Here is a 22,634-nt window from a genome sequence, read left to right as displayed (position 1 = left end):
GAATTTAAGAAACAAAACAAACAAATAAATGGAAAAAAAAGAGAGACAAACCAAGAAACCGACTCTTAACTGTAGGCTACCTACAAACTGATGGCTACCAGAGGGGAGATGGGTGGGAGAAATAGGAGATGGGGATTAAAGGGTACACTTATTGTGACTAAAGAGAGAGAGAGAAGAGAAGAGAAGAGAAGAGAAGAGAAGAGAAGAGAAGAGAAGAGAAGAGAAGAGAAGAGAAGAGAAAAAAAAAAATATGTCACTTTTGTCCTCAAACTCTTTCAATGGCCAAAGTGTTCATTACAGCCTATGCAGCCCTATATGGTCTGCCCCCCCACCCCACGTTTCTTTGACTTCATCTCAAGTCCTTCCATCCCTTTCTTATTCTACTCCAATTTGCCAGCCTCTAAGCCACTCCTATCTTAGAGTCTTGGCACTAACTATTCCCTCTGCCTTGATTGTGCATCCCCTAGACGTTCATTTGGTGTGCTGCATTACTTTCAGCTTTCTATTCAATTGTCTTTTTTTTTTTTTTTTACATAAAGGCATTTCCTAACCACTCCATTTAAATTAGAACACTCCATCATTCTTTATTCCCCATATTCTGCTTTTTCACCATAGCAATTATTACCTCCTAGCAGTTATAAATTTATTTGCTTATAGTCTGTCTGCCTTTCCTACTACAAGCATTTCATGAAGGCAGAAAAGGGACATGTTGAGGATAGAGTATGAAGAACAGAGCTTGGTATGAAATTAATTGAGTAAATGAAATAAATATGATATTATAATCCATAATTCATATGAATTCATATATAGACACTATAAAATCTGATCATTTATTCTAATCATTCTATTTATAAATTGGCATATAATAATCTACCTCAAAACATAAAGACTTAAAATAGTAGCGCTCATTTGTTTTGCTCATGAATCTGCAATTTGGGCAAAATTGTTGGGAAGGCTTATTTCTGCTCCATTTGGCAACAGCTAAAGTAGCTCAACTGGGTCTGGAAAGATTCATTCGAGGTGGTTCATTCACATGGCTGGTAAGTTGGAGCTTGGTATTGGCTAGGAGCTTGGTTCCTCTCCATGAGCTCTCTGTGACTTCTCCAGATTCTGCACAGAATAATGGCTAAGTTCCAGGACAGTGCTCCAAGAAAACAAGGTGTGGTTTTTATAGTACTCCGTGAGTCAAGGTAGTCACAAAGGCCCACCCAAAAGGAAAAGAGGCATGGATTTTGCCTCCTAATGGGGGAGTGGCTTGATTCTAGAAGCACATGCAGAATGGGCCATATTGTTGTAGTTATCTTTTAAAAATATAATCTGCTATGTAATTAAACCAATCTTTGAGACACTGTAAAATAATTATAAAAACAGAAACATTGGTGTGTATGGAACTGTCCTATATAATAGCTACACTTTTCTTACACTCATGTTAAAAAGTTATGCTTAGGGGCGCCTGGGTGGCGTAGTCGGTTAGGCGTCCGACTTCAGCCAGGTCACGATCTCTCGGTCTGTGAGTTCGAGCCCCGCGTCGGGCTCTGGGCTGATGGCTCGGAGCCTGGAGCCTGTTTCTGATTCTGTGTCTCCCTCTCTCTCTGCCCCTCCCCCGTTCATGCTCTGTGTCTCTCTCTGTCCCAAAAATGGATGGACGTTGAAAAAAAAAAAAAAAATTAAAAAAAAAAAAAAAAAGTTATGCTTAGAGGATCTCAGAAAAAAAATTCAATTTCTCTCTGGACTTTACCTCTGATGCTGCCTCCTGGGGGTCTTCTCCAGCTTCCATAAACACCTCTTCAAATAGGACTTCAACCAGGACTGAATTCTTGCTCTTTTTTCTCCTCCACTATTAGACAATTATATTAAATAAAATTTAAAATACCAATAAAAAGTCAGTAAATGTATTCTGACCACATATCTTAAATGTTCTAATTCCTAATCGACATCTTTTTCAAATATTCCTCTTTCTGTGCAATTGAATAGACATGGGTTAAAATCCTGGCCTTCGCAAATACTGTCTAAACAACCTTTGTGAACTACTTGTTTGCAATCTTTGTCAATTTTTTTTTTTAACATTTATTTATTTTTGAGAGACAGAGAGAGTCAGAGCAGGAGTGGGGGAGGGGCAGAGAGAGAGGGAGGCACAGAATCCGAAGAAGGCTCCAAGCTCTAGCTGTCAGTGCAGAGCCCGATGTGGGACTCGAACCCATGAACTGTGAGATCATGACCCGAGCTGAAGTCAGACACTTAACCCACTGAGCCACCCAGGTGCCCCAAGTCAATTTCTTTATTGGCTTCTTAGTGTCTTCTATTGATTCACAAGTGATGTAACAAGAACATTAACTCTTTCCCCCCTGGGTTGTTGTTAACCTTTCAATTTTATGTGAAATATTTGTTGACAAATATAAGTTGATAGTTGATTATGGGTAATTTGGTATTGCTTGCAGTGTCTCTGCGCACCAGAAGGAGGAGTGCGATCAGAAAGCTGCCAGAACATAAAACTGTATTTCAAGAAGCAAAAGGCAAATAGGGAAATGAACAAATGACCAACTCCTCTACGTCCAAATGTACCTGAAGAAAAGTGCAACTACTGGCTACTGTCCCCAAAACTGTGAGATAGAGGATATAGGTGAAAGCCTGGGAGAAGCTTGTCACAATTGCTTTATTTCCAATAACAGAGGGGCAGAGCAGGTCAGTTTGAATGTGTGTGTGTGTGTGTGTGTGTGTGTGTGTGTGTGTGTGTGTGTGTGTGTGTGTTTCAGGGGATGGGGTGAATGCCTCAGGAAGAGAAGGTGATTCATAATAGACTCAGTAGGTGTCAGCAAATGACTCTACAATTCACAGTGCTGTTACCTTAAAACCAGGAAGTAAGAACAAGACTTTATAAACATTGTACAAGTCATGTTCATGTACACTTGTGAGTTTGGCCCTAAAACAGGAGACAACCTCTATGTGTGCCACAACTGTCCTTTGTATTTCAATCTTCTATAGCACACAGATGGGCACACTGTCTTTAGCATGGAATTGATTATATTTCCTGGCCCCACTGTCTCCTAATTTTTGCCCCTCTCTTTATTGCTTTAATACCTGCTGCCAACCTTTTGTTGAGGCAAAGACCAGCTCATTGTGAAATGCCTTTTCAAGAATAGCTGAGACTCAGTAGTAGTGAATTGTATATTTTAAGGACCTTAAGGGACTGAAGCAATTTTGAGATGCCTTCAAGTTTGAAAGCAACAAACTAGACCATCTTGGGTGCCAGAGCAAGGGTAGCATCAAAGAGGGAGAAGAGCTTTAGTGTCCACACAATCTTCATTAGCACCACAGTAATTGATATAGACAATTAGTATTTTCTCAGTTTCTCTAAAGTGCTATGTAAATGCAGCTCTAAGATCTGTTCCCTCACCCTACTTTCCCACCTAGGAAGCTGTCTGTCCCATCCCCCTGCTATGTAGAAATCCTGAAGCCATTGCTAGTTTGTTATTTGCAGTGACCCACAACATTTGGCTTCCTGTCTTGGCTCAATGGTTACAGCCTTATCTTTGGTTTTTGAGGACATGCAATTGAGAGCCTTTGAACTTTGCCCAACTTCAAGTCTCACACAGCCAGTGTAGTTGCAGTGTTTACATTGGAATAACAGGTTCTGATCAACATCAGTATGAGCACAAGTAGGTGTAGTTTTAACTTCTCTACTAAACTGGAATGTTTGCCTTTATTTTACTGTGTGTACTTTCTTTGGTTGTTTAATTATGGAAGTGATCATTGAAACATTAAATCATAGGTAAAGTAAAGGCTTACCCATAACATTTCTAAAATGACTCTGCTTTAAAACCAACCAACGTAGAACAACTCTTCTGTTCACCAAGAGTGTAAAATTAATGTGACTTTCTAGATGACAGATTTTTACATTTTGCTGTTACCATTACTTGACACATTTGTTAAAGAATCATAAAATAAATTCTTTTCCTCATAGCAAAGTAAGTTTTTTTCTATGATAGACTATATACTTCTCTCTCTCTCTCTTTCTCTGCTAGTATTCCTCTTGGGAAGAGCACAGTATTTACTGGAGGAAATATTTGGTAAAGATGCTGGTGTAAAGGGTGAGACCTTAAGGACATGTTCAAGCAGCAAGCTTGCTAAATTGCTATGCAGAAAGCCAGATGAAGAATTTCTTTTTCTTTTGAGAGGAACTAGGGTGGATAAGAGAGGGGAAAGGAGGCAGAGGAGAGCAAAGCCATTGTAGTAGCTTTCTGTGAGTTGACCCCTCTATATGACCCCACCCACGTATCTTCAGTGAAGTCTACTAAAATTCACAAAAAGTTGGTGGAAGCAAATTTCTTGTGAAAACTCATCAAGGGCTGAGTTCGCAGAAGGCATTAATGAAAGAGGAACAAAAACAGTAAGCCTCAAAATATGAGCCAAAGACAGAGATCACCATGACGTCATAAGCCACTGGGAGTTAACACAAATCTTGATTAGGACATTGGATTTTACAGATCTCAGGAATGGAGGGATTGAGCTCTCTGAGGAGCAAGGGAATTACCCAGATGACTCTGAAATAATCATCAAAACGAATTATTTGGGGAAGGTAGAGCACTGCCTGTCACAAATCTTCAAGCCTGACAGTTCAAGTTAAAAGGAAGGATACTACTGCCTAACTTTATAATTTGCAAATTTAAAACCCATATAAGAATTAGGGTTTTTTGTATTACCTTAAGAATCTACTGGTTCTGTTTTTTAAAACTCCTTCTCCCACCCCCCAAAGTCTGCAGAAATACATCTTATTTTAAATTTTTGTTTAACGTTTATTTATTTTTGAGACAGAGAGAGACAGAGCATGAACAGGGGAGGGTCAGCGAGAGGGAGACACAGAATCCGAAACAGGCTCCAGGCTCTGAGCTGTCAGCACAGAGCCCGACGCGGGGCTCGAACTCACGGACCACGAGATCATGACCTGAGCCGAAGTCGGCTGCTGAACCAACTGAGCCACCCAGGCGCCCCATCATCTTATTTTAAAGTAGGTAACCAGGAGTATTTGGCTGGCTCAGTTGGTAAGGAGTGTGACTCTTGATCTTGGGGTTGTGAGTTTGAGCCCCATGGTGGGTGTACAGATTACTTAAAGAAAATAAAGGCTTAAAAAAATAATTAAATAGCTAAGTATTAGAAAATGGGATGTAAGACTGGAATATTGATGTACCTAAGAAGTGACTTTGATAAATCTTCCCAGAGCTAATTTATGTTGCTTTCATGCTCTATTCTTTTGCATCCTGTTTCTTTGGAATGGATGTTTAGCTGAACTTGTTAAGTCCTGGGTTTTGGAGTGAGCAGTTTCTCCATTTGAACATGGCTCTATCACTTACTACCTCTTTGAACTTTAAATTCTTTTTCTAGAAAATGGCAATAATAATTGTACCTACCTCCAGGAGTTACTGTGAGGACTAGAGAAATACTCACTGTTCTTTCTTATTTGTAGTATTGATGGAAATACACGTAGCCTAAATTTTACACTGATGTTTCATCATCCTCTCAGTTTTCAGGTTTATCTCTTGAAATAGGTATCGGAAAGTGTTTGGGCCTAAACACAAAAGGAGTTTCTCTTGAATAGGGCTAGACATACACAAAGTGGACGAGTGACAACAAGGGATTTTTCAGAAGGACCACAACTGGAAGGCTCCATAGCTATTAAATGCCCCTCAACTGTTGGCTAATATTCCATGATCAGAAATCTAGCTATTTAGGTAAAGATTTTGCTGAAATATAAATACAAATACTACTGGGAAAGATAACTTTGGAGTGAATAATATTCTTAAATATTCTTTTCCTTAGAAGAGGGGTTTTGAATGAGATTACGATGAAGGAGAAAATATAAGAGCAATGGACTTCTGATAATCATAAAAAGAGGAAACAATTAGAAAGTTGAGAAGAAGAGTGTTCCAACGACAAATGAAAGACTTAGTGATTAAAATGTTATAGTTAAGAGAGTTCATCTGCAAAGTCCTGATATTGTAGCAGTTTATGCTACAGATTATGCTACAGATTATGACCAGATTATGAATCTGGGCAATGTTAGACAAGCCAACACAGAGAGTGGGAACTTCAGTCTGTGTGTGTTGTCTTGGAAGACAGAGTGAGTGGTTAGGCTTGCCTACCTGCCTCTCTAAGATTGTTTAACCATGCTGTTGGAATTTATCTGGCGAATTTCTCTGAAAACTCATGTGGTCTTGGAAACAGAAGGTTAGAAATGAGGCTCACAGCAAGTATAGTGGCCCCACTCAGACCTGTGGCTCTCAGCTTTGATGTAATTTCCATGATTTCACTAGAGACTTGGGGACTGAGCAAACACAGGAGATCTATTCAAGACCGAAAGGATTTCCTAAATCATGGACTTGTCAGGAGTTAGGCTCAGGTTTGAGTCCTGACTCAATGGCTTATTTATTGTGTGACTTTAGCAAGTTGCCTAAGTGTTCTAAACCTCAGTTTTTTTCATGTGTAAAATAAAGATTAATAATACCTCATGGGGTTGTTGTGAGTATTGAATGATAGAGTTCACAAAACAAATGAACAAAGAAGCAAAGAGGCAAACAAACAAACAAACAAACAAACAAACAAACAAAAAACAGACTCTTAAAATACATAGAACAAACTGGCAGGTGCCAGAGGGGAGATGGGTGGGGAGATGGGTAAAATAGATAAAGGGGATAAAGAGGTACAAACTCCCACTTATAAAATAAATAAGTCACAGAGAGGAAAAGTACAGCATAGGGAATACAGTCAACAATATTGTAACAACATTGCTTGGTGACAGATGGTGACTACACTTACCGTGGTGAGCAATAAGTAATGACAGAATTATCAAATCATTATGTTGTACACCTAAAACTAACATAATGCTGTATGGTAATTATACTTCAACAAATAAATTATATATATAGTTCATCTGAAGTGCCTAGCATTATACTTGGCAATAATAGATATAGTTTTATCAATCACAATACATTACAATACATTAATCAGACACTAATGTAGGTGTTCCTGTGAGGGGATTTTGTAAATGTGGTTAACATGTACAATTGGTTGGCTCTAAGTAAAGGAGATCACCCTTGGTAATGTGAATAGGCCTCATCCAATCAGTGGAAGGCCTTATGAGCATAAACTGAGACTTCCTGGAAAAAAAAATTCTGCCTCAAGTATGCAGCATAAAATCCTGTTTGAGTTTTTAGTCCGCCAGCCTGAGCTACAAATTTTGGACTCAATATTGGAACATTAACTTCTGCCTGAGTTTCCAGCCTACCAGTCTGCCCTACAGATTTCAGACTAGCCAGTCCCCCAAATCACATAAGCCAATTCCTTAAAACAAAGGAAGTGTGTGTGTGTGTGTGTGTGTGTGTGTGTGTGTGTGTGTATCTTATTGGTTCTGTTTCTCTGGAGAACACTGACTCGTACATGAAGACATAGATCAATACAAGATTTTTAGAAAATGGAGACAGCGGAAGAAGGAGAGAAGGCAAGAGAAGTTCTAAGAAAAATAGGATCCTCTATACAGCTAATTAGAACCAATTAAAATCTCCACAGAAGTGGGAGTCCCTCAAGTAGTATATAACCCAAACCATCCACAAGAAGTGGGCCTGGTTTCTCCAGAGAACTTTCAAACTTTCACTTCACTATTACTGAGGATCTTCTTCGTCTGTGAGTTGCTTGTTCTACCAAGCCCCTCCACAGTGGCCTTCTGGGATTCACTGGGAGGAGCTATCAGACTTGCCTCTTTTTTCATGGCTGAGGTACTTTAGAGTTAGACTGAAGACAACGATGCTGTTCAAGAATCACTGCAGGAAGTCTGGCCCTCCAAGACTCCTATTCCTTAGTGGCTCTGGACAAAAGGTAAATGGCCACAAAATGCATGGGAGCAAAATTCTCCTCCAACCTCTAAGGATTCCAAGGACGGACTTTTTCCTGGTTTATGCCATGTACTGGCTGTTATGTCCCTAAAACGAATACAGATACAACATAGTGATTGGGATCAGAGCTGGAATTTGCTGTTTTAGGGTCCCAAAGGTCACCCAACTGTTAATTAAAACTCAGATAAATGGGGCGTTTGGGTGGCTCAGTCGGTTAAACATCTGACTTCGGCTCAGATCATGATCTCCTGGTCCATGGGTTCGTGCTCCACATCGGGCTCTGTGCTGACAGCTGGGAGCCTGGAGCCTGCTTCCAATCCGTGTCTCCCTCTCTCTCTGCCCCTCCCTTACTCACCTCCAGGATAGGGAAAAAGGATCTGTGGACAATATTTAGCAGGGAAAAGTGTGATCCATAGGGTACCCTAGAATTTACCAACCAAAAAGCCAAAAAGGAGGTGATAAGAAAGGAAAAGTGTAGCCATGGTTGAAAACTGTTGATAAAAGTTTGGAGGACTGACTCAGGAATCAAACTGAGGGGTGAGGATGAATTGGGTAGACAATGAAGCTGATGACCATGAAACTGAAAGACTAGATTAAGGAGGCAAATACTGGTCAGATATTGGTAAAATTTTGTGTTGGTAGATATTAGAAGCTGGAGAAGGGATGGTAAAATATCCTCCAAACTGGGAAGGCACTCTCTGACTGAAAAGCTAAGCAAGCCACTCCAAACCATTTACACAGAGTTTATTTAGGTTAACTTACTGAGAGGAGGGTGTTGTGATGGCAGGGACCAGGCAGACAATGATTCAGGCGCTGGGCAGCTACTCTCCTCAAAGTCCAGAACTTAATCCACAGATTTTATAGAGTGAGGGGATATGCAGAATTCATTGTTGTGAAGTCAAGAGTTTAACATTTAACAGACCTCGTGCACCATCTATGAGCCAGAGGGGAGGGAGGGGAAGAAACTATGTTATCTCTACTAGTTATCTAAACAACTTTAGGGAAGGTCAGAACAAGCCTTCCTTCATTCCATCAGAGCATACATCACCCTCCAAGGGGCCTGGAACACGTAGCCCTGAGGGAGGTCATTGCATGGACATAGACAAGATGAGGGGCCAGAGATAGAGTAGCATTATTGGCACTCCCAGGCTAAAAATATGTTTCTTCTTATTTTCCATGAAAGAAATAATTTGAAAAATAATGCAGCTATAAAATTGTAGAAAAATTATTGTTCATTTGACCAAAATCTGGGTTTTGATCTCATATCTCTGCCTACTCTGTATCTATGTCCAGGTGATTCAGTGCGCCTGGGGTAAAACACATAACCATGCCAAACGCTCTTATTTTAAATTCATGACTATGAACTTCAAGTAGGTCATTGAGGATGTCTGGCAATTATACTACATTTCTCTAGTGAATTTATTTTTGCACTCTCCTAGACAACTATTTCATACCTTTTCTTGGCTCCTTAAACTGCCAATGTTTTTCCACTCTCACTCTCAGATTATGACATTTCTTCTTATTTCACCAAGAAATAAGCACAGCCAGAAAAGAATGTCCACAAATTCCCAGCATAACCACCTATCTACATGCCTTCTCTCCTGTAACAAGAAGAGAGCGGTGAATTGTCCATGATTCCATTTGGGGCTAACTCCTCTGCCTTGGCACTAGACCCCATCCCTTCTTACCCATGCCATGATGCTCCAGTAATTCGCCATCTTCTCTACTGCATCCTCAATTTTTCCTCTCTGATAAACCTTCCCCATCAGCACTCACACACGTTGTCTTGCTTTAATAACAAACAAAAAAACACTTTCTTCAACTACTCCTCCGTTTTTCACCTTTCTTTTATAACCAAACACTTTCAAATATTTGTCTGTTTCTCTGATTCTACTTTCTTTCCTTTTATTTCTTCTTGGACCTACTTCAGTCAGGCTTTTGCCTACAATGTTCATGGAAATAGTTCATTGTCACCAATGAGTTCTGTTGCTAAATCCTACGATCATTTCTTTTGACCCATCGATAGCAATTGACTCAGTATTCTTGCAATATTCTTTTTCTCTGGCTTCCCATACACTATACTCTCCCGGTTTCCCTTTCACTTCACTGGCTGCTCTTTCTCAGTCTCTCTCATTAGTTCCTCTTCTGCCCAACCTTTAATTTTCCCCTAGTTAAAAGTCAGTCTTTGATCCTCTTTTCTTTTTCATCTATACTCACTCACTTAGTTCAATTTCATGGCTTTAAAAGTATTAGTAAGTATAGAAGTGCCTGGGCAGCTCAGTCAGTTAAGTGTCTGCCTCTTGATTTTGGCTTAGGTCACGATCTCAGGGTTTGCAGGCTCAAACTCCACATCAGGCTCTACACTGAGCATGGAGCCTGCTTAGGATTCTCTTTCTCTCCCTCTCTCTCTGCTCTCCCCATAAATAAATAAACATTAAAAAAAAAAAACCATATTCCTTAAAGGTTAAACAAAATATGAAAGTGTCAGTCAGTCTGATCTCATTTTTAAAAATAAAGAAACAGTAGGTATTCATATACTCAGAAATCAGACAGAAAGCAAATAGACTAAAAAATCAATTGTAATAATATTTGGTGATGAGATTACAAGTGATTTTAATCTCTGTGTTTTTCTGTAATCACATTTTATTTATTTATTAAAACAAATTTTTTTAATGTTTATTCATTTTTTTTTGAGAGACAGAGCATGAGCGGGGAAGGGGCAGAGAGAGGATAGACACAGAATCTGAAACAGACTCCAGGCTCTGAGCTGTCAGTACAGAGCCTGACACAGGGCTCGAACTCACGGACTATGAGATCATGACCTGAGCTGAAGTCGGACAGACAAACGACTGAGCCACCCAGGTGCCCCTGTAATCACATTTTAAACAATTAATATGTAATGTTTCTGTAATCAGGTTAAAAAAAAAAAAGGATTCGTGGCTGGAGGAAAACAGAGAGACTTACCCAGTGAACTTTAAAACAGTCTTTTCACACCCAAAGCATCAGAACACTTTGAAAATAATGAGAGGCATGCAGATTTGAAGCAATCTTTTAGGAGTGGGAGAGATGAAGTCTCAGACAACAACAACTATTCAATTTGTGCTGTCGGGGGGGTGGGGGGGGAGGACGGACATATTTATATGTCCTAGGTGCTGAATGACTCAGAGTCAGGGACATCTCCTGGTGGGGGTACAATGGGAAGGTCTGAAGGCTCAAGGATCCCATCCTCTCAAAAACTTTAGGCTCTGGGGATTTTCTTAGAAGTAAAATGAAAATTCACTGAGCATTTTTGTTCCCTAAAATCGGAATTTCAATAGTATTCCTTCTTGATTACAAAATCAGTTTTTCTTGAAAAATGTCTTTATTGGGGTGCCTGGGTGGCCCAGTTGGTTAAGCATCTGGGTCCTCAGCTCAAGTCATGTGTGAGCTCTGGGCTGGCAGTGCGGGCCTGCTTGGGATCCTCCCTCTCCCTCTCTGCCCCTCCCCCGCTTGCATGCTCTGTCTCTCTCAAAATAAATAAATAAACTTAAAAAAAGTTTTTATTATGTAATATTTGCTCAAAAAAAAAAAAAAAGAACATCTGAGTGTAACAAAACTCAACAATTAAAACAGACAGACTTGAACCTGGAACTTCACTTGGATACTAGACATTATCAATACTTTATACATATTTGCACCTCTCCTTTCCTATCCTATTTGCCTGCCTCTCTCTCCAGAGAAAAAAACACTAAGTTGAATTTATCATTTCTATATCTATTTTAGTAGTTTTGTCGGGTATATCTATTTTCTTTCTTTTTTTTTTTCAATATATGAAGTTTATTGTCAAATTGGTTTCCATACAACACCCAGTGCTCATCCCAAAAGGTGCCCTCCTCAATACCCATCACCCGCCCTCCCCTCCCTCCCACCCCCCATCAACCCTCAGTTTGTTCTCAGTTTTCAAGAGTCTCTTATGCTTTGTCTCTCTTCCACTCTAACCTCTTTTTTTTTTCTCCTTCCCCTCCCCCATGGGTTTCTGGTAAGTTTCTCAGGATCCACTTTATATCTATTTTCTTAAACAATGTATTATTTAGTTCTTTTTAGAATTTCCTAAAATTAGCATCATACTCTGTCATGCTTCCTGTAAGTTGCTTCTGCAACTCAGGCTTATGTTTTTAATGTTCATCCACATTGCTGTATGGAGCTGTAATTCATTCATTTTCACTATTATATAATATCTCATTGTGTTAATATACCATATACATTCACCCATCAATGAATATTTGGTTTGTTTTCAGCTTTTTTTGTTGCTAACAATGTTCTATGAACTTTCTCAAACCTGTCTCCTGATACATATGTGTACAAGCTTTTCTAGGCCAATAGTTTTTATGCTTTTGTTCACTGCAACCCAAGTAATGAGTACATTTTATTCAGTAATTCAGTACACCATATGGCACAGAGAGCTAGCTGTTCATACACTTCCATACTGTAGAGACATTGTTGGAAAATAGAAGTCACTTAGAAGTTTATTTTCAAATTCTGAAACCTCTGGGGATGAAAATTAATTTCTCTATCTTTAAGATACAAAGATAATAAAATTTTGTTGTTGACTTCTAATTTAGGTGCATTTTGTTCAGAGAAAATATTCCATATAACACCAATTGTTTGAAATTTGTTGAGACATGCCTTATTGACTGAAAAGTAGTCAAGTTTTAGAAATGTTCCCTACCAATTTCTATACATGTTTCATGTGTACTTGAGATGAATGAGTGTTCTCAAATTATTGGATATAGGTTTCTATCTTTATGTAATAAATCAAGGTTCCTAGTTACTTTGTTTAAATATATTTTTAAAAATATGTACAGGTGAAATGATTTACTCTCAGAAATTGCTTTAAAATATTCCAGTTCCTCTTACTCCTCAGAAATCATTAGAGAGATATTTTATTACTTCTTTGTGTGTTTCATAACTTGAACATAATATTCTAACTATTCTGTACAAATTGCAAACACCATATTCAGTTACAAATGTATTATAAGTAAGGCTGAGCACTCTACAAGCCTGGTCACAGAATTGATGTGGAGTTTCTGGCTGCCAAGTGGTCGCACACTTGGAAACCCCACCCACTGGCCAAAACCAGGTCACTCTGAACCCAAGACTTTGAAGACAAGATGATCAGAGGGCCAAGGAACAGGGGCTACTGAGAAAGCAAGACTGGATGCACACACTAGAAGGAAAAGCGGCCCTTCCCAGGCCAGGCTGCTCACCGCAGGAGCCTGGCAAACCCTGGGGCCTTGCCCACAATCCCCTGCCACAGCTGGTGGTCTGTAGGTCATGAAAAGGAGATCCTGGAGGCACTTGGGTGGCTCAGTGGGTGGGATTTCCGCTCAGGTCATGATCTCAGGGTTGGTGGGTTCGAGCTGGTGTAGGGCTCTGTGCTGACAGCTTGGAGCTTGGAGCTTGGAGCCTGCTTTGGATTTTGTGTCTCCCTTTCTCTCTCTCTGCCCTTCCCCCCTCACGCTGTCTCTGTCTCCCAAAAATAAATAAAAATGTTAAAGAGAAAGAAAGAAAGAAAGAAAGAAAGAAAGAAAGAAAGAAAGAGAAAGAAAGAAAGAAAGAGAAAGAAAGAAAGAAAGAAAGAAAGAAAGAAAGAAAGAAAGAAAGAAAGAATAAAATGAGCTCCTGCCCTCAGCTGCTGGCCTGGCCAGTCCAAGCGAGGTTCCTTCTATTCAGACCTCCCTCCTGTGGGAGCTACCACCACACCCACCTGGCAAGTCACCCAGTCACCAATCACACACATGGTTTCAGAAACTGTACAGACAAGTGACAGCATGAGTCCCAAGCCCTCACGAGCAGGAAAGAATAAATAAATGCGAGGATGAACCACAAACACTTGTGCCTCGGGGCTTGGGTGCACATACCCCCTACTCCACCCCAGGGAAGACAAAACCGAAGAAAGAACGCTCTAAGGAAAACAGGACTCTCCTCTACTGAGACAATTAGAGCAAAGGACACCAAGTGGTGGGAAACGCAAGGTGTGTGGGTTTCTTCACGTGAAAGAAGAATCCAGTCCAACTGCGAAGTGGTGTAATTGGTTCTAGATGCCTTGGAACCACATCCCCAGACATCTGCCCTTGGTATCAACTGACTTTCCACTGCCCCCAGGGTCTACAGGGCCATCCCAAGGGCAGGGCCTGGGAAAGTCCACTGAACTGCACCCAAGGCCTTAGAGGCTGCTGCAATCAAACCTTCTATTTCAGAAATGCATTTCTGAATGCATTGTACAGGTTAAGCAAAAATAAGAAGGGTAAAGGAAAAGTTAACGTCAAATCATGCACTTGAAAACAAGTTAAAAAAAAAAGAAAAGAAAAGAAAACAAGTTAGATGTAAGGACTGACAATACAGTTGTGCTGTGGCTGCAGTGAGTCCTGAGTGCGATCTGCTGGCAGAGGCCCCACCTGCAGGGCACACTCACTTCTTCCTGCTGTTTGCACTAGGAGGGCTGGCTGGGCTCCTTGGGGTTAATTTTGACATCGTCCTCATTTTCTTCCTCCTCCTCACCTTCTAATTCCTCTTCTTCTCCTTCCTCACCTTCATCAAATTGTTGTCATCCTCTATGGCTTCCTCCAAAGTAGAGCATGGCCTACGGTACCATCTGCTCACAAAAGAAGTGTCCAATTTCAAAGTCGGAGGCTAACATGAATTCCAAGTCTTTATCCAGTGATTCTCCATTCCCAGATGCTTTCAGCTGGCTAAAGTTGAAAAATGAGTCGTTGGGGACTTGTTTGGCAATTGTTCTCACCGTGCCTGGGCCCTTATGTTTCTACTTTTTCTTGATTGCTTCGACTGTACATTTTTTCCTTTCTGCCAATCAATAACACACCCGTCACAGTCAACTATTTCAGGACCTTCAAAGGAAAAGAGATCAGGCCTTATCTGGCTCTGATTTCATCCTAAATTTTTTTGTCAGGACTGAATTGGTAAATAGTCATTGGGTTCAAAGTGGAACTCTAATACAAAAGACATGTGCTGCCCAGGGTCTGAAAATTTCACTTTAATATCCTGCAGGTGCTTCAAGATCAGTTCATCATACTCCTGGATTAATTCACTTAGTGTATCTCATTTCAAAAGATTGTAAATCCAAACTCTGAAATTCCTTTGGGGTTTGGCTCCTCTGCTGTTGCTGCTTCTTCTTCTTCTTCTTTTTTTTTTTTTTTTTGTTATGACTACTTTATTTTTCATGTCTTCAGCCAATTTATTGTCCTCTTCATTTTCACTTGTACCACTCTGATTCTGCATCTGCCAGCTCAACATCACCAATGATGAATTCTCTTCTCTTGCCAAAGAGAGGCTGGTACAGTCAGCATATTTTCTCTCCAGGCCATTGACCTCCTCATAGAACTTGGCCTCTATGTGAGCACATTCACCTGCAGCTGCTTCAACATGTTGATTCTTTTCACTGCTCTAGGTAAAGTGTCAACGTAACTTGAAGGAGTGTGGGAGACATTGTCAAACCATTCCTGTAAAGCTTCCAATATTTGAGGGTTCTGCATCACCTGGGGGTGAGCTTTTCTGTATTACTTGCATTTTTAGCAGCCTCTAAGCCATCTGAAGGAACACCATCTGAAAACCTGTTATCTGTCATCTGAATGCTTCGATCTCCAAATGGAAAGTTATGGCAACTCTCAGAAGCGAAGAACACGAAGAGCTCAAATGTGGGTACCTCTCTGGATTTTGCTCCTTCAGATTCCACTTCTTTTTATTTTATTTTTTTTTAATGTTTATATTTGAGAGAGAGAGAGAGAGAGAGAGGCAGAAAGAGAGAGGGGGACACAGAATCCAAAGCAGGTTCCAGGCTCTGTTGCCTTAAGACAACAGTAAACATTTATTATCTCTTACAGTTTCTATGTATCAGGAATTTGGGAACAGCTTTCTGACTGGTCCTGGCTTGGGGTTTCACATGAAATTCAGACAAAGATAGATGAAAAGTGCTTCCATAGCCCAACTCATGGTAAGACTTCTAAAATATAAGCTATCATTATTAGAGAGGCAGTCTTCTAAAACCAACATATTATAGGAGATCTCTTTCAAGAGAATGGGAAAATAGTGGAGAATAGAATATTTCTTATTTAGATATCTCTCACAAAGTATATCACTTGTTTCTGTATTTCACAGTAAACTCCCGGTTAATAGCCCTAAGTAATACAAATGCAATATCCATTGATAGAACACAATAGTCTACAGTATTCCAAAAGCTAAAGAGTAAAAAAATAACCACAAAGGTAAGTCCTACCAGATTAATAATTTTGTCTAGTGCCAAATCCTAAGAGCTGAAATCACCTAACATTTAGAAGCTTCTATCTAGCTGATGCCTCAGAGTCAGCACCCTAAACACAACAGTTCATATTCAGTTGTCATTCTGAGACATATCAAACCATTTAAGAAAGGAAGGAAAAAAGAAGAAAGGAAGGAGGTGGGGGAAGGGAGGAAAATAGAGAGGAAGGAAAGGTGGAAGAAAAACAAAATCAATTAGTTTTTCATAAGACCAAAAAGCTTTGGTTACTGCATTTTTAGTCCTCCACATTCCCAGCTTCCTCTAAAGGTCCTACTAACATATGTATAGGGAACTGAAAGGGTGTTAAATGGGTGGATCCCAGTGGCAATGTCATTGTAAACACTCCCTATGAGTCAGCTATAAATTCAATTGAAATCCCTAGTCTCCTGGTCTTCTCTGCTTATCATGGTTACCAAAATGACTGCTGCCTTCAGAAATGCTAATGAGAAACAGGTAAATGTCTACAGTGTTTGATTTTCTATTAGAACTTATAAAAATGTAAGCACTGCAACAGGAAATATTTTGTTATTGAGTTAGAGTTTATATACGTTGCTTAGTCTTTGAAACACAGAACAGCTTGGCAACACTTATTCAGTTTTATTTTAAGAATGTTATTGTATTTTGACTATTTGAGGGATTAACAAGAATTTATGGAGTGTTAGGTTTAATTTTGCACCTGTAAGAAAGGTATTTTAGTAATTGACTTTTTGTAATTCAGTAGTTTCTGCCCTTGATGTAATTAGCTACTGGTTATCTTTTTTGAATGTACATTCTCAGAGGAGAACTGATGAGTCCATAAGGCCTTCAAATTTCTCATGTGGAGAAAAAGAATAGCTGAGAAAAATGACTGGGTACCACAGTATTCATTCATAGTTCCACATGGTGATAATGTTGAAAGTTGTGTGGTCTTTCAATGATGACTTCAGCAGTTGTTGCTTCCCTTGTTGTTTAGGAGTGCAGTTTGTAATAAAAGCTAAATTAATTTTATTGTAAAGTAATGCCTTCTTAATGTAGCTTCCTCATCCTTTTTTTGTGGAGGAGAGGGCAGAGCATTAATTAACATTAGCTAAAGTTTGTGCTTTACTGTTAGACCATTTTCACATGAAATAACACATCTCACAATACATCAATCTTTGGCAACTCTTATTTGCCTGATGAAGACACAGAAGCTTACAGAGTTTATTTATTTATTTATTTTAACGTTTTTATTTATTTTTGAGACAGAGAGAGACAGAGCATGAACAGGGGAGGGTCAGCGAGAGGGAGACACAGAATCTGAAACAGGCTCCAGGCTCTGAGCTGTCAGCACAGAGCCTGACGCAGGGCTTGAACTCACAGAGCACGAGATCATGACCTGAGCCGAAGTCGGCCGCTTAACCGACTGAGCCACCCAGGCGCCCCAACTTACAGAGTTTAAAGACCCATTAACAGGTGGTAGAGTCAGGATTTTTCTAATCAGAGTCTTTTAAAAAAAATCCTTATTCTTTTTAATTTTGCACCTTGGTGCTTTGTGGCTTTGGATAACAGCAATTACAATAGCTACCATTTGTTGAATGCTTATTATGTGCCTTGCATATACTATTTCATTTAACTGTCACTTCAGTGCTTAGGTAGATATGATTATTCTTATTTCCAGTTTACGGATGGTAAGATTGGATCTCAAAGAGGTTAAAGCACAATTTTGACAAGCATACTTGAAATTTTAGGTAACAATCTAGTCACTTGCATGAATGTAGAGGTTACTAGTTCCCAGATAATTGGATAGTTTACGTGGAATTACTGTTCTAGTGGCAGCAAATTTTATCTTGCTTTAAAACAGTTATCTCAGAAAGTCAAGAAAAGAACAGGCTTTTGCTGGGTGGGATAAAAATTGGCAGTCTATTGATGTCTCATTTTGGTTAGAAGCTGTTGTTGGATTGATAGTGTGAATGTCTAATATCACATATAAAAATGATGCCCAAACTCTAGAGCCAGAGAGCTGGTCGTTTACTACAACTGTGGCAGATCTAGTCTCTCTACCTGTGCATGAAGTGCCAAGAGAGGGCAATAGACTTCTGTCAATTAACAATGTTCTTTCTAAGATAATGTGTCTTGCAAACAATAGAATATGGTAGAAGTAAAGTGGTAAGTTTAAAGCCATCCTCATAACCTCAATATCTGGAGAGGTCACAACTTTTGTGCTTAACTTAAATTTGGATTCATGTTGTGTAAAGCAATGAGCCAAGTGAAATAGGCTTTCACTATTTCATCATGAACTTTTTCATTTTTTCAAAGCAGAATTCAAATATTCAAAGCAGAATATTTTGAACATTTTGCACCGGAGTATTGTTTCTCCTTTTTCATTCATTAATTAATTCATTCTTTTTTTTTTTTCAACGTTTATTTATTTTTTTTGGGACAGAGAGAGACAGAGCATGAACGGGGGAGGGGCAGAGAGAGAGGGAGACACAGAATCGGAAACAGGCTCCAGGCTCTGAGCCATCAGCCCAGAGCCTGACGCGGGGCTCGAACTCACGGACCGCGAGATCGTGACCTGGCTGAAGTCGGACGCTTAACCGACTGCGCCACCCAGGCGCCCCTCATTCATTCATTTTTAATGTTTTTATTTATTTTTGAGAGAGAGGGAGAGAGAGAGAGAGAGAGAGAGAGAGAGAGAGAGAAAGAAAGAGAGAAAGAGACAGCGTGCAAGCCGGGGAGGGGCAGAGAGAGAGAGAGGGAGACACAGAATCCAAAATCCAGGCTCTGAGCTGGAGCCCAATGCAGCAAGAGCCCGACGCAGGGCTCGAATCCAAGAACTGTGAGATCATGACCTGAGCCAATGTCAGAAGCTTAACTGACTGAGTCACCCAGGTGCCCCTCTTTTTTTTTTTTTTTAACTTTTTTTATTTTGAGAGAGAGAGAGAGAGAGAGGGAGAGGGGCTGAGTTTGAGTTGGGGAGGGGCAGAAGGAGAGAGGGAGAGAGAGAGAATCCTAAGCTGACAGTGCAGTGCCTGATGTGGGAGTTGAACTCACAAACCATGAGATCATGACCTGAGCCAAAGCTGGACCCTAAGTGACTGAGCCACTCGGATGCCCCTCTCTTTTTTCTAGTAGAGCACTGCCAAGAATACTTTCGATGGATGGAATGTTCTATATCTGTGCTGTCCAAGATAGTAGCCAGTAGCTATGTGTGACTATTATTGAGCGCTTGAAATGTGTGAGTGGGAGTGGGAAACTCAAATTTTAATTTAAGTTTAAAGGTAAACCAATCACATGTGGCTGGTGGCTGCTGTATTGGACAGTGCAGTCAGAGAATGTAACTGAGATGCCCTGGCTCTCTAAGGAAGCCGCAAATGCCAGGAGACCAGGGTGAGTGTGGGGTGTTGTTCACAAATGGGTTTGACTACACTGGTGAGTTCCTCTTCCATACACTGGGTAGTTTTTGCCTCTCAAGGAAATGCCTCCTTTGCTTTTCCTTTCTGTGAGCAATGACTCACATGCCTGACTTATAAAACACCTTTGGCACTTGAGAGCATGGTGTTCTGAGATTTAACCCTTGCCAGGTTTAGAGGGAATAGAGCTCAGACGCTATCCTGTACGGTGACAAAAATCAATGCCAAGGGGTTGCAACATTAGAACAGAGAAAACTTTGAATTGCTAATTGAATTGACCTCAAATTTGTCTCCAAGGTGGGTGCCACTGCCCACTGCACCCATGCTTCCTCTATTTTGAAGTTCCAGAGTGTGAACAGCAGAGTGGTGGAGAGCTGGAGCAGAGGTGGTGTTGGTGTGGAATTCACACGGTGGAATTTCACTTACGCAAGTGCTCAAGCACTTGTGAGAAATCAGAATTAGCTATTTCTCTGGTTAGATTGAGCTATTTCAGTGACAAGTTAAAGTGTAAGCTCTTTTGTCAAAAAAATTGAGTGAGTGAAGGAAAGGCATAAACCAGGGAGATTGCTGGAGGGTCAGGGCTAATGGAAAAAATTCCTTTCCTCAGGCCAATGACTTCATTTAAGATAAAGTATCTCAGCATTTAGCATAGCAGTGCTGATTATTTAGATTATTTGGAATATATGGGCATGTATATATATTTTCTATATATGTATATGTGTAGGGCCAATTAAAAAATATAATTTCGGGGTGCCTGGGTGGCTTAGTGGGTTGGGTGCCCGACTTTGGCTCAGGTCATGATCTCACAGTTCGTGAATTCGAACCCCACATCAGGCCCTGTGCTGACAGCTCAGAGCCTGGAGCCTGCTTCAGATTCTGTGTGTCTCTCTCTCTCTGCCCCTCCCCTGCTCACTCTCTGTCTCTCTGTCAAAAATGAATAAACATTAAAAAAAAAAATATATATATATATAATTTCAATCAATAAAATCACCAAGCTTATTATTTACCATTCATTGAAAATATATTGAACAGCAAGTATGCAAAAAAGCACTTGGGCTACTGAGAAGCCTAAGACAGACTATGATTCCAATCATTGCAAAGCTCTTGATCTAGTGGACAATATATATAAACCACTTGGCATTAGACGGAATGGATTCCAAGCTCTGTCTCACCATTTTTCAGTTTGTATAAATAGGGGCAAGTTACTTGGTATTTACTAAGTCTCAGTTTTTTCATATGCAAGGGGGTTATAAATACCTGCCTGATGAGCATACTATGAAGATTAAGAGAGATAATGTATGTATAGCCCTTGCCAATATTCATACACAGAGTGCTCAACCGTGTGTTAGCTTATTTTTAAAATAGTATGCCGCATTTATTTTTATATACTTTTTTAGGTAAAATTCACATTAATTGAAATGTTAACCACACACTTTTTTTTTGACAAAACGAACACACTTGTGTAACTCACACCCTTTCAAGATTTAGACCATTTTTATCACCCAGAAATTTCTCTCCTGTACCTTCCCAATAAATTCCCTGTCAGAGGCAACCAGTTCTGTTTTTTTCCACCACAGATTAGTTTTCCCTGTTTTGGAACTTCAAATAAATAAAATCATACAGTAAGCACTCTTTTGTGTCATTTATTTATTTTTTAGTAGGTAATATATTCACATGGTTAGAAATTGAAAAGGTACAAAAGGGCAGGCGGTCAAAAGTCTCCTATCTACTCCTGTCTACCAGTCACCCTATTTTCCTCTCTTGAAGCAGCAAGTGTTATTAGTTCCATGTGGGCCCATCCTGTAGCCATTATTAATACAGTGGTTTTTACAAGGTGATTTGAGAACTCTGTTTTAAAGTTTGCCCAAAGAATCTTGTGACAGCCCAGTTAAAACAATATGAAATCAGTTTTACAAATAACTGGAGTTATTTTTAGATTCTGATTACAAATTTCAAATTGTGACATTTTGTACATGACTTAGGTAACCTTTAAACCACATCTAGTTCAAATTCTAACATTCTATGATTTTCAGTCATTGATTAAACAGATACATATTGACAAATATGGAAATACAACTATGAATCAAAGAAAACCAAGCTCCTGGACTTATGGATGTAATAATCCAGTTGAGGAGGGAATAAAAATTCAACAAAATAATCATACAACTACAGTTTCAGTGCAGTATGATAGGAAGGGACCAAGGTGAGGAGGTCCAAGGGTGCTCCTCAGAGGTACAGACAAGAGCCAACTGAGGTAAGAGGTTTGAGGGTTGGAAAAGATTTCTAAGCATTGAGCAAAGCATATGCAAAAGCTCTGTCAAGAGAGGAAGATTTGAAGGATTGGAAAAGGCCAGTGTGGCTGGAAAAGAGACAGCAGGATGGAGGAGACGGGTAGTCTAAACAGTGAGAAGAGATGGAGAGAAGAGGTGGGCCAGACATCTGACCATATTGGGCTTGGTTAGCTGAGGGTTTTTGTCCAAGAGAATGGAAAGCTATTAAAGTGGTTTACCTGGGAAGTGACTTGGTCACATAGCCTTTTGTGCGGAGAAGACATGAGAGAGGAACTAAGGGGCATGTGGGTAAGCCATTTAGAAGACTAGGTCAGGCACCCCTCCACCCCCATACAGGTGGACTAGGGTGATGATGGAAGAGACAGAAGAGAACAGATCCAAAGAAAATTTCAAAGGTGAAATCAACAGGATTTGCTGATAGATATAATATAGGAGGGAAAGGTAGATTTTTCAAGATGTCTGTTAGCTTTCTTATACAAAATGTATTCAGTTGCAATAAAATTGTCAATTGAAATTAACTTTAAATAATGGCATGACCTCTGGCGCCTGGGTGGCGCAGTCGGTTAAGCGTCCGACTTCAGCCAGGTCACGATCTCGCGGTCCGTGAGTTCGAGCCCCGCGTCAGGCTCTGGGCTGATGGCTCAGAGCCTGGAGCCTGTTTCCGATTCTGTGTCTCCCTCTCTCTCTCACCCTCCCCCGTTCATGCTCTGTCTCTCTCTGTCCGAAAAATAAATGTACGTTGAAAAAAAATTAAAAAAAAAAATAATGGCATGAC

At 40.0% G+C, this 22,634-nt stretch overlaps 1 pseudogene; it reads right to left on the bottom strand.

Annotated features, from left to right (window-relative positions):
- Positions 1–991: 991 nt before the first annotated feature.
- Positions 992–15,540, bottom strand: LOC112864335 (nucleosome assembly protein 1-like 4 pseudogene; annotated as a pseudogene).
- Between the last annotated feature and the right edge of the window lie 7,094 nt (positions 15,541–22,634).

The sequence above is a fragment of the Puma concolor genome, chromosome C1 (genome assembly GCF_028749965.1).
Source record: "Puma concolor isolate L17-30 chromosome C1, mPumCon1.1.hap2, whole genome shotgun sequence".
Taxonomy (NCBI): domain Eukaryota; kingdom Metazoa; phylum Chordata; class Mammalia; order Carnivora; family Felidae; genus Puma; species Puma concolor.
Note: the sequence above shows the minus strand (reverse complement) of the source record. Positions and strands in the feature narration are given on the sequence as shown.